Genomic DNA, 7749 nt, shown 5'->3' on the forward strand with positions numbered 1-7749 from the left:
ATAGTTCTAGCCTTCATCACATCCTCTGGCAAGGAGTTCCACAGGTTGACTGTGCACTGGGTGAAGAAAAATTTCCTTTTGTTTGTTTTAAATTTTCGACCTATTAATTTCATTTGATGACCCCGAGTTCTTATATTGTGGGACTAAGTAAATAACTTTTCCTTATTCACTTTTCCCATGCCAGTCATGATTTTATAGACCTCTATCATATCCCCCCTTCCCCCAGTCTCCTCTTTTCTAAGCTGAAAAGTCCAAGTCTTTTAAATATCTCTTCATATGGAACCCGTTCCAAACTCTTCATCATTTTTGTTGCCCTTTTCTGAATGTTTTCCATCTTTTTGAGATGAAGCGACAACATCTGTATGCAGTGTTCCAGATGTGAGCATACCATGGTTTTGACACAAAGTCCCACCCTCACAAATACCCATCCAGCACTCCCCTCCACCAGCCCCACTGACTGCCCTTGGCTCTGGTATGGTCACATCTGATTTTAGTCAGTCTGATGGTGTTTGATGTTCCACATAAAGCCCCAGATTTGAGAGTCACATGCTTCAGAAGTTTATAACTTTCACGTTTGGGGTGAAAATCTTGAAATTATGACTCAAAGGCTTCCAAAGCTCACATTCCCCCCCCCCCCCCGGGCAAATTCAAAATGCCCCTATTTACGTCTTGTTGGCAATCCCATGAGTTCTGAGTCACTCTTGAGATGGTCGGGTGACTGGAGGCTGTGAGAGCTGGGGGCTGGGTCAATGTGAGGAAGGCTGCAGGGCAGAGCTGTGCCCAGAGCTGTGTGTTCACTAGGCCCTAGTGAACTCTGAAGGAAAGCTCTTACACACAGGCATGGGCACAAGGGCCCTTCCTGGCTAGGGGATGTCTCCCTGACCTGAAGCCTTAGTGACCTGCATGTGGATATTCCATCCAGACACACACCCCTGGCAGAGTCCTTGATTGGGAACATCTATGAGACTGGGGTTGGTCCATGTGGCACTGGATGCAGAGCGGTCCTGATTCTTAATTTGGGCTGTAGGATACTACAGAAACATACCTAATAAATAATGTACAGCACCTAACACAGTGGGGCTCTGATCCCTGACTGGGGCTCAAAGTGCTACTGAAATACAAATTACTACTCACAAGGATAATCCATTTCATCATCTTTGATCTATGTCCCAGGAAACCTCCTGAAAACAAATGATCCATTGCACTACATCTTTGATCATCTCTCTCCCCACATCCCAGACAGGGTATTTAAGGGGTTGTCTCTGCCACATCTGTCTATACATTTGCTAACATGGCTTGGCCTCACTCTCATACCCACCTTTCCTTCCCAGCAGATAAAGCACCACAGCCAGCACCAGGAAGGCAGGGACTGTAATTCCCAACAGGAGCTTTAGATCCAGCCCTAGAAAAGAACCTTGCTGTGAATGGCCTCTCCAGGCAGCCACAGATCAATCCCTATTGGCTGGAGCTGAATGATTCTCATGATAACTGACCTCTCCTGTCATCATGAATTTCCCTGGGGAGATCACCTTCCGCTTATCTGCACAGTGGCATTATTGGATGTTCTTTGTGAGAACAGTTGCTGAAGTTTATCCATATTTTTTGCCAAACTTTTTGTTTAATCCAGTTTCACTAAAATAAAAGTCTTCCTCCCAAACAATTCCTCTTTCCACAAAAATAATTCTGAAATGCGAGATTCCAGTTTGTTTTGTTTTGAATTGGCAGTTTTGTGTCATTTTCATTTTCAAAATCCAGAAGTGGAAAGAAACATCCATTTACTTTTAAATGAAAAAAAAATGTATCCCACTGTTTGTAATTAACAGTTTTGTCTCGCTTTGGTTCTAATCCTTTCCTCCTCAAAGAAACTATCAAGTCAACATGAGGCCAAATTAAATTTTTCAACAAATCACTGGAATTTTCTATAGCAAGTTTTGAGGGGCCTCTGACAGATAGTCATGGCGGTCTTTTTCACCTAAAACAACAGGGAGTCTGATGGCACCCTAAAAACAATGAAATAGTTTCATTCACAAGTTTTTAATGGCAAAAAAACCCTGGATTTCCCCCCAGCTATAACTGAGCTCCTGGAGGCATGAAACATTCCTGTGGGAACTGCCCTGTTTCAGGGAAGGATCACAATTGATTACAGTGCCCAGGTACAAATTTAACTTCAAATAGCCAACAATGGGACTGCAGCAGGAGCTTAAAGTGAAGCTGGTACAGAGGTGTTGTCCTGGATAGGGATAGACTGGAGCACATGTTCATTTCCTGGATTGGGGCCACAGACCTGCATGAGTGCAGAGACATGTGCAGAGCTTGTCAAAAAATTCCCAGCGGAAGAGTTTTCCCATTAGAAAAAATGCAGATTCTTCAAAAATCAAACCCTTTTGATGAGATTCTATAGAATCCACGGCTATGTCTACACTGCAGTTCTTTTTCGGAAAAAGGTGCACAATTTGCATACTTTTTTCCGATTCTTTTTTCCAATGAGGCTTTTCTGACACTTGGCCTGTCTACACAGAACCAAATGTGAGAAAAACCTTCTATTTCGGAAGAGCCCTTATTCCTCACAAAATGAGGAATACAGGGCTTCTGAAAGAACACACTCGCTTTTTCAGAAACTGGTTATGGTAGGTATCCTGGAAAAACTCTGAAAAGTAGACATTGCTGCATTATCACCCCAGCAGGGGCACTAGGTGGCGCTGTTACACACCATCTGACTCCATCTTTTCCTTGCCCTGCAACCACTGCAGGGATCCCTTGCAGACATGCTAGGTAGGGGTTTGCTGATGCATATTCTTTGGGGGGTGCTGAACAAACAGGCAGGTTTGCGCTCTGCTGAAGTCAGTCCTTGGGGCTCAGTTGCTGCCTGGGAACCAGACACTGGTACTGGGCTGAGATTCCTGGCAGAGGGGTTTGCCCACATGCCAGGTGTGACACTGGGCCAGGCTTAGCACACAGAGCATGACTAGCTAATGACACGGAGAGACAAATCCTGTTATGATGCATCTGTTGCCTCCTGCCAGAGCAACTAGAAATACGACAGGCTCAGAGAGTGCAGCGGGTGGAAACAATTCACTGACTGCCGGGGTAGCAGAGGGGCTCGGGGAACCTTTCCCTAAATACAGTCCCCTGAATAACGCATCAGAAGGATTTACCTTGTGTGGGGGAATGTCCAGCACCACCGCTGCTCGAATCATCACCTAAGCAACAAAGACACAAGAGCCATCATCACAGCGATCACAATCAGGCTGGGGGAGCACTGGCCAGGACCAATGTCCCCTCTAGTCTTTTCCATCTATGTGTGGAATAATTTATTATGTGCACATTCTCATACCTTAATGTGCACCACAGGAGAAACAAAACCTAGCTGTGGGCACTCTGCTAATCTGCAGGGCAGTCACACAAGAGCCCAGCTTACAGGCAACACTGTCCAGCTGTGTCTAGACTGGCCAGTTTTTCCGGAAAACCAGCCCCTTTTCCGGAAAAACTTGCCAGCTGTCTACACTGGCCGCTTGAATTTCCACAAAAGCACTGACTTCCTACTGTAAGAAATCAGTGCTTTTTGCGGAAATACTATGCTGCTCCCGTTCTGGCAAAAGTCCCTTTTGAGCAAAACTTTTGTGCAAAAGGGCCAGTGTAGACAGCTGAGATTTGTTTTGCGCAAAAAAGCCCCAATCGCAAAAATGGCAATCGGGGCTGTTTTGCGCAAAAGCACATCAAGATTGGCATGGACGCTTTTTGTAGAAAAGCGTCCGTGGCCAATCTAGACACTCTTTTCCGAAAATGCTTTTAACGGAAAACTTTTCCGTTAAAAGCATTTCTGGAAAATCATGCCAGTCTAGACGTAGCCTCCCTGTTTAAAGAAACACATGAGAAGCATTTACCTGGCAGGGAGGTGCCTCCAACACCGCTGCTGCTGAGGTCATTACCTAGACAATAAACACACAAGAGATCAAAGCAGGCCATGACCCTCTCCAGGCTGATACACTGTCCTAGCACAACTAACCATGGGTCTTCACTGGCTGGGGGCCCAGCTGCTGGAAGGGCTCTGGACTCAGGGTGGGTCACAAACTGGATCTGAGTCAGCCATGGGAGAGAGTTGTGCAAAGGGCCAACCTACATTGTATGTAAAACACAGGAGGTTCCTGTTCTGCTTTGCTCAGCACTGATGAGGCCTCAGCTGGAGTAGAAAGGCCACTTCTGGGTGGGACACTTTAGCAAAGTGGTCAACAAATTGGAGAGAGTCCAGAGGAGAACAACAAAAACGATCAAAGGTTTAGCAACTCTGAGCTAGGCGGAAAGGTTAGGAATATGAGTCATGGTTAGTGTCGAGAACAGAAGCCCAAAGGGGGAACCTGAAAACAGTCTCCAAAGAAGCTCAGGGCTGTAACAAAGAGGGCCGGGATGAATTGTTCTCTGCAGGTAGGACAAGCAGTAACAGGCTTAATCTGCAGTAAGGCAGGATTAGGTGAGATGGCAGGAAAAGCTTTTTAGTGAAGCTCTGGAACAGGTGTCTAAGGAAGGTTGGGGACCCCCTGTCACTGCAGACATTTCAAAACAGAAGGAACAAAACCCTGATGGGGCTTGTCCAGGGTTACTTGATCCTGCCTCAGTGCAGGGGTATGGACGTGATACCATTTTCAGGGGTCTTTGAGCCTGACATTTTAGGATATCCCCATCTCCCAACTGTCTGGCACACACACCTGCCCTCCCCCCCAAAACATCCTTACCGCTGAGGTGCTGGGCAGGGCTGAGCTGAGATCTGGTCACCTGTTTGTTCCTGTCCTTGATCTCGTACCCACAGGAGTAATTCCCAGAGCTTCCCCTGGACACCACATGGTCATAGTCGTATGTGATCTTCTCTCCAAGCCCTTCTGGGATGAAACCTCCTCCCCACCCTTGCAGAAGAGGACGCGGGTGGCTAGGAACTGGGAGAGCACAGAGCACTGGAGCCGCACGGTGTCCCCCGGCTGTGCCAACGTCTGGCTGAGGTAGAGGATGGGGGTGCGGAGAGCACCTGGCAAGGGGAACGGGTCAGAACTGTCGGTAGGGTGCAGGTGGTGCCTGGTGCTGTCAGTGGGGCTGGAGGTACAAATCAGGGGGGCTTTGCCATCTCTCAGATGGAGGCTCTGATCCCAGCCCAGCTGGGCAGAAGGGGGACGAGCTCTCTCTGGTGACTAGAAGATTTTATTTCTGGGATGGTTTCTGTTATGAAAGAACCTGTAGGCTCAGCTGGGCTGGGTCCCCAGTGCAGGCCTCTGACTGACTCAGCTGGGGCAGTACCGCTGGGAGACAGGTGACCCCTCAGCATGGCCAACCCTTGGTGATTGTGGGCTGTCTAGGGAACAGTCAACATCGCGGCCTGCCCTACCATTCCATGCAGTGATGGCCAGTCGCTGCCCTAGGGACCTTGCCATCTGACTGCCAAGGGGCTGTGTCCAGTTTCCTACCCCTTTGATGTCTGTTTTAATAACCTCCCTACCCTTGTTCCCCACTTGCCCCAACTCTCCAGCTGGCTCAGGGGGCAACAGAGGCAGTTCCAGGCCCTGCAGCAGTGGCTGGGAGAGAATCCCCCTTTCTTGGGAACCGCCAGGGCAATAGGATCCAGCTCTGAACTCGCAGGAGAATTGCTGCTGCTGCTGCTGCTGGGCAGGTCAATATCTGCCTGGCACCTTCCCTGTCCCTGCGGTGCCTTGTCCGGCAGCATCCCCTGCCCCTACTGCCCAGGCAGCCAGCAAAGAACCATGGCTGGCCATGCCCATTAGCCACATCTCAGCCAAACCAGCCTTCATAGGGCTGGATGCAGGTCACTGGAGCTCAGTCTGGTTAATGGTTCTTTCTCGCCCTATCTTCTGAAATGTTGTCTGCCTGCCCAGGGCTGGCTATTCATGGTGCTGCTGGCATTTAAGGATGAGGTGAAGGCTGAGTCCCTATGGGGGTGAGCTCCAGGGCAGAGACCTGGGAGCTGGCGCTGTGAGAAGCAAAATCCCCTTGGCTAAGAGCCAGGCGATCTCTGCTTTCCAGGCCCAGTGCCCTGGGTGAGAGGGGCTGTGGAGGTGGTGCTGCCATGCACCTCTCACGCTGGCTATGGACCAGAGCAGAGCTGAGAGGCAGCAGGGCAGAGAGGGATCAACAGGAGACCTGCTCTGATCTCAGAGTCCTGCTCCCCTTCCCATGTTGTTTCTCCTGGCTCCACACTGAGCAGAGAGCAGCCTGAATGGTCCTGATAGGACATCCTGTATGGGGAGGGGTAAATGCCATGGGCAGATTGGGGACAGACAGACAGACTGACAGAGGGACTCACCAGGAGCTGATCAGATCTCCTGGCTGCTGGGACTCAGCGCTGGGAACAGAAAGGTGCCATGTGGTTAGTGCTGGAGATAAAATCTACCTCTATTCTAATGTCCATTTTGACGGACAAAAGTTGTCTCTGACAGCCAAAGAAGCAAACCATGCAGGACTTAGCTCTGGGGCGGGGTGGGGTGGGGTGGGGCAGGGCAGATCCCTCAGGCAGACTTTGGCTGAACTGGGGCTGCCTTTCCCTTCAGCTCTCTAGAGGGCCAGATGCTCATCTGATGTGAATCACCATTGACTCCAGTGGAGTGACACTGATTTACACCAGCTGGGGATCTAGCTCAACAGCTCTCACAATCAGTGTTTACGCTGATGGGAATTTGCCAGCAGTCTGGCCCAGGGGCTACTGTTGGGTGTGTTTCTTCCCAACGTGCTAGGTACTAGCCCAGGATCCCCATGTACTTACCAGGCAGCAAGAGGCACAGAGACAGGAGCATGGAGGAGATTGTGGGAACCTATCAGAATGGAAAAAGTCCAGCTTTTTCCTCTTTCCTCTTCTTACAAAAGAACTTCCTCTTCTCTGTCCATACATGCCATTTTCCAAAAGAGCTCTTTTGCAAAAAAAGCTTCTTCCTCGCAGAAAGAGGTTTACCAATGTTGAAAAAAACCGTTTATTCTTTCGAATTTTTTTTAAAGAACGCAATTACAGTGTGGACATAGGTGACGTTTTTTCAGAAAAACTCTGTAGCATAGACATACCCTTATTAGAGAAAGAAAGTCCGGTGAACAGAGGTTAAGAATCTGTGGGCAGCCTAGCAGCCAGGTACCTCCAGGGAAATGTGTCAGGAGCACAAAGTAAAGCAATTTTGGAGATCAGCTTTGCAGAGCAATTGATGCAGAAGCAGATTGTCCTGGGATGGCGGCTGGGCACATTTCACTCCAGGTCTGGAGTCAGATCAGTAGAACAGCTGATCAAAGGTGTACAGGGGGAGCTCAGATGCCCAGGTGAGGGTCACAGGAACAGAGATGGATGCTACCTGTCCTAAACAGTGCCTGGAAAACATCAGTGGGAAAAGGGTAAAAAATTGTGGCAAGTTTTAAAAAAAGATTGTTACAAAACCTTTTGTGAAAAATATTTTTCCCTCTCTCTTGGTGACAAAAATGGTAAAAATAGAGGGAGAGAAAATCCAAAGTCTGAAAATTATAAAAAAAGTAGGTCATGTAAATGCAAATCTTTATTTTTCTGTTAATTTGCCATCTTTGTGTTTACAAATACCCCCCACAGATTGAATTTTTAATAGGTAATTTGGAAAAATTGTAAATGTTTGAAAGAATCTCTCATTTCCAGAAATCTGTTGTTGTGAGCTCACAGCCCTGTGGTGGATCCAGCCCAGAGTCACCCAGGGGCTGGGGCACAGGCTGAGCTGCTGGCACCCTTGGGTGGCAGCCTGGCAC

The 7749-nt window shown here is 48.6% G+C and overlaps 1 long non-coding RNA gene across 1 annotated transcript; it reads right to left on the bottom strand.

Annotated features, from left to right (window-relative positions):
• Window positions 1–875: 875 nt before the first annotated feature.
• On the bottom strand, window positions 876–6469 carry LOC149523346 (uncharacterized). The gene is made up of 5 exons (XR_016347076.1): window positions 6305–6469; window positions 4731–5017; window positions 3885–3929; window positions 3156–3200; window positions 876–1402 (listed from the first exon to the last, which is right to left on the bottom strand). It is a non-coding gene; the product is annotated as an uncharacterized LOC149523346 (long non-coding RNA).
• Between the last annotated feature and the right edge of the window lie 1280 nt (window positions 6470–7749).

The sequence above is a fragment of the Pelodiscus sinensis genome, chromosome 18, assembly GCF_052426305.1.
Source record: "Pelodiscus sinensis isolate ZL-2025 chromosome 18, ASM5242630v1, whole genome shotgun sequence".
Classification (NCBI taxonomy): Eukaryota; Metazoa; Chordata; order Testudines; family Trionychidae; genus Pelodiscus; species Pelodiscus sinensis.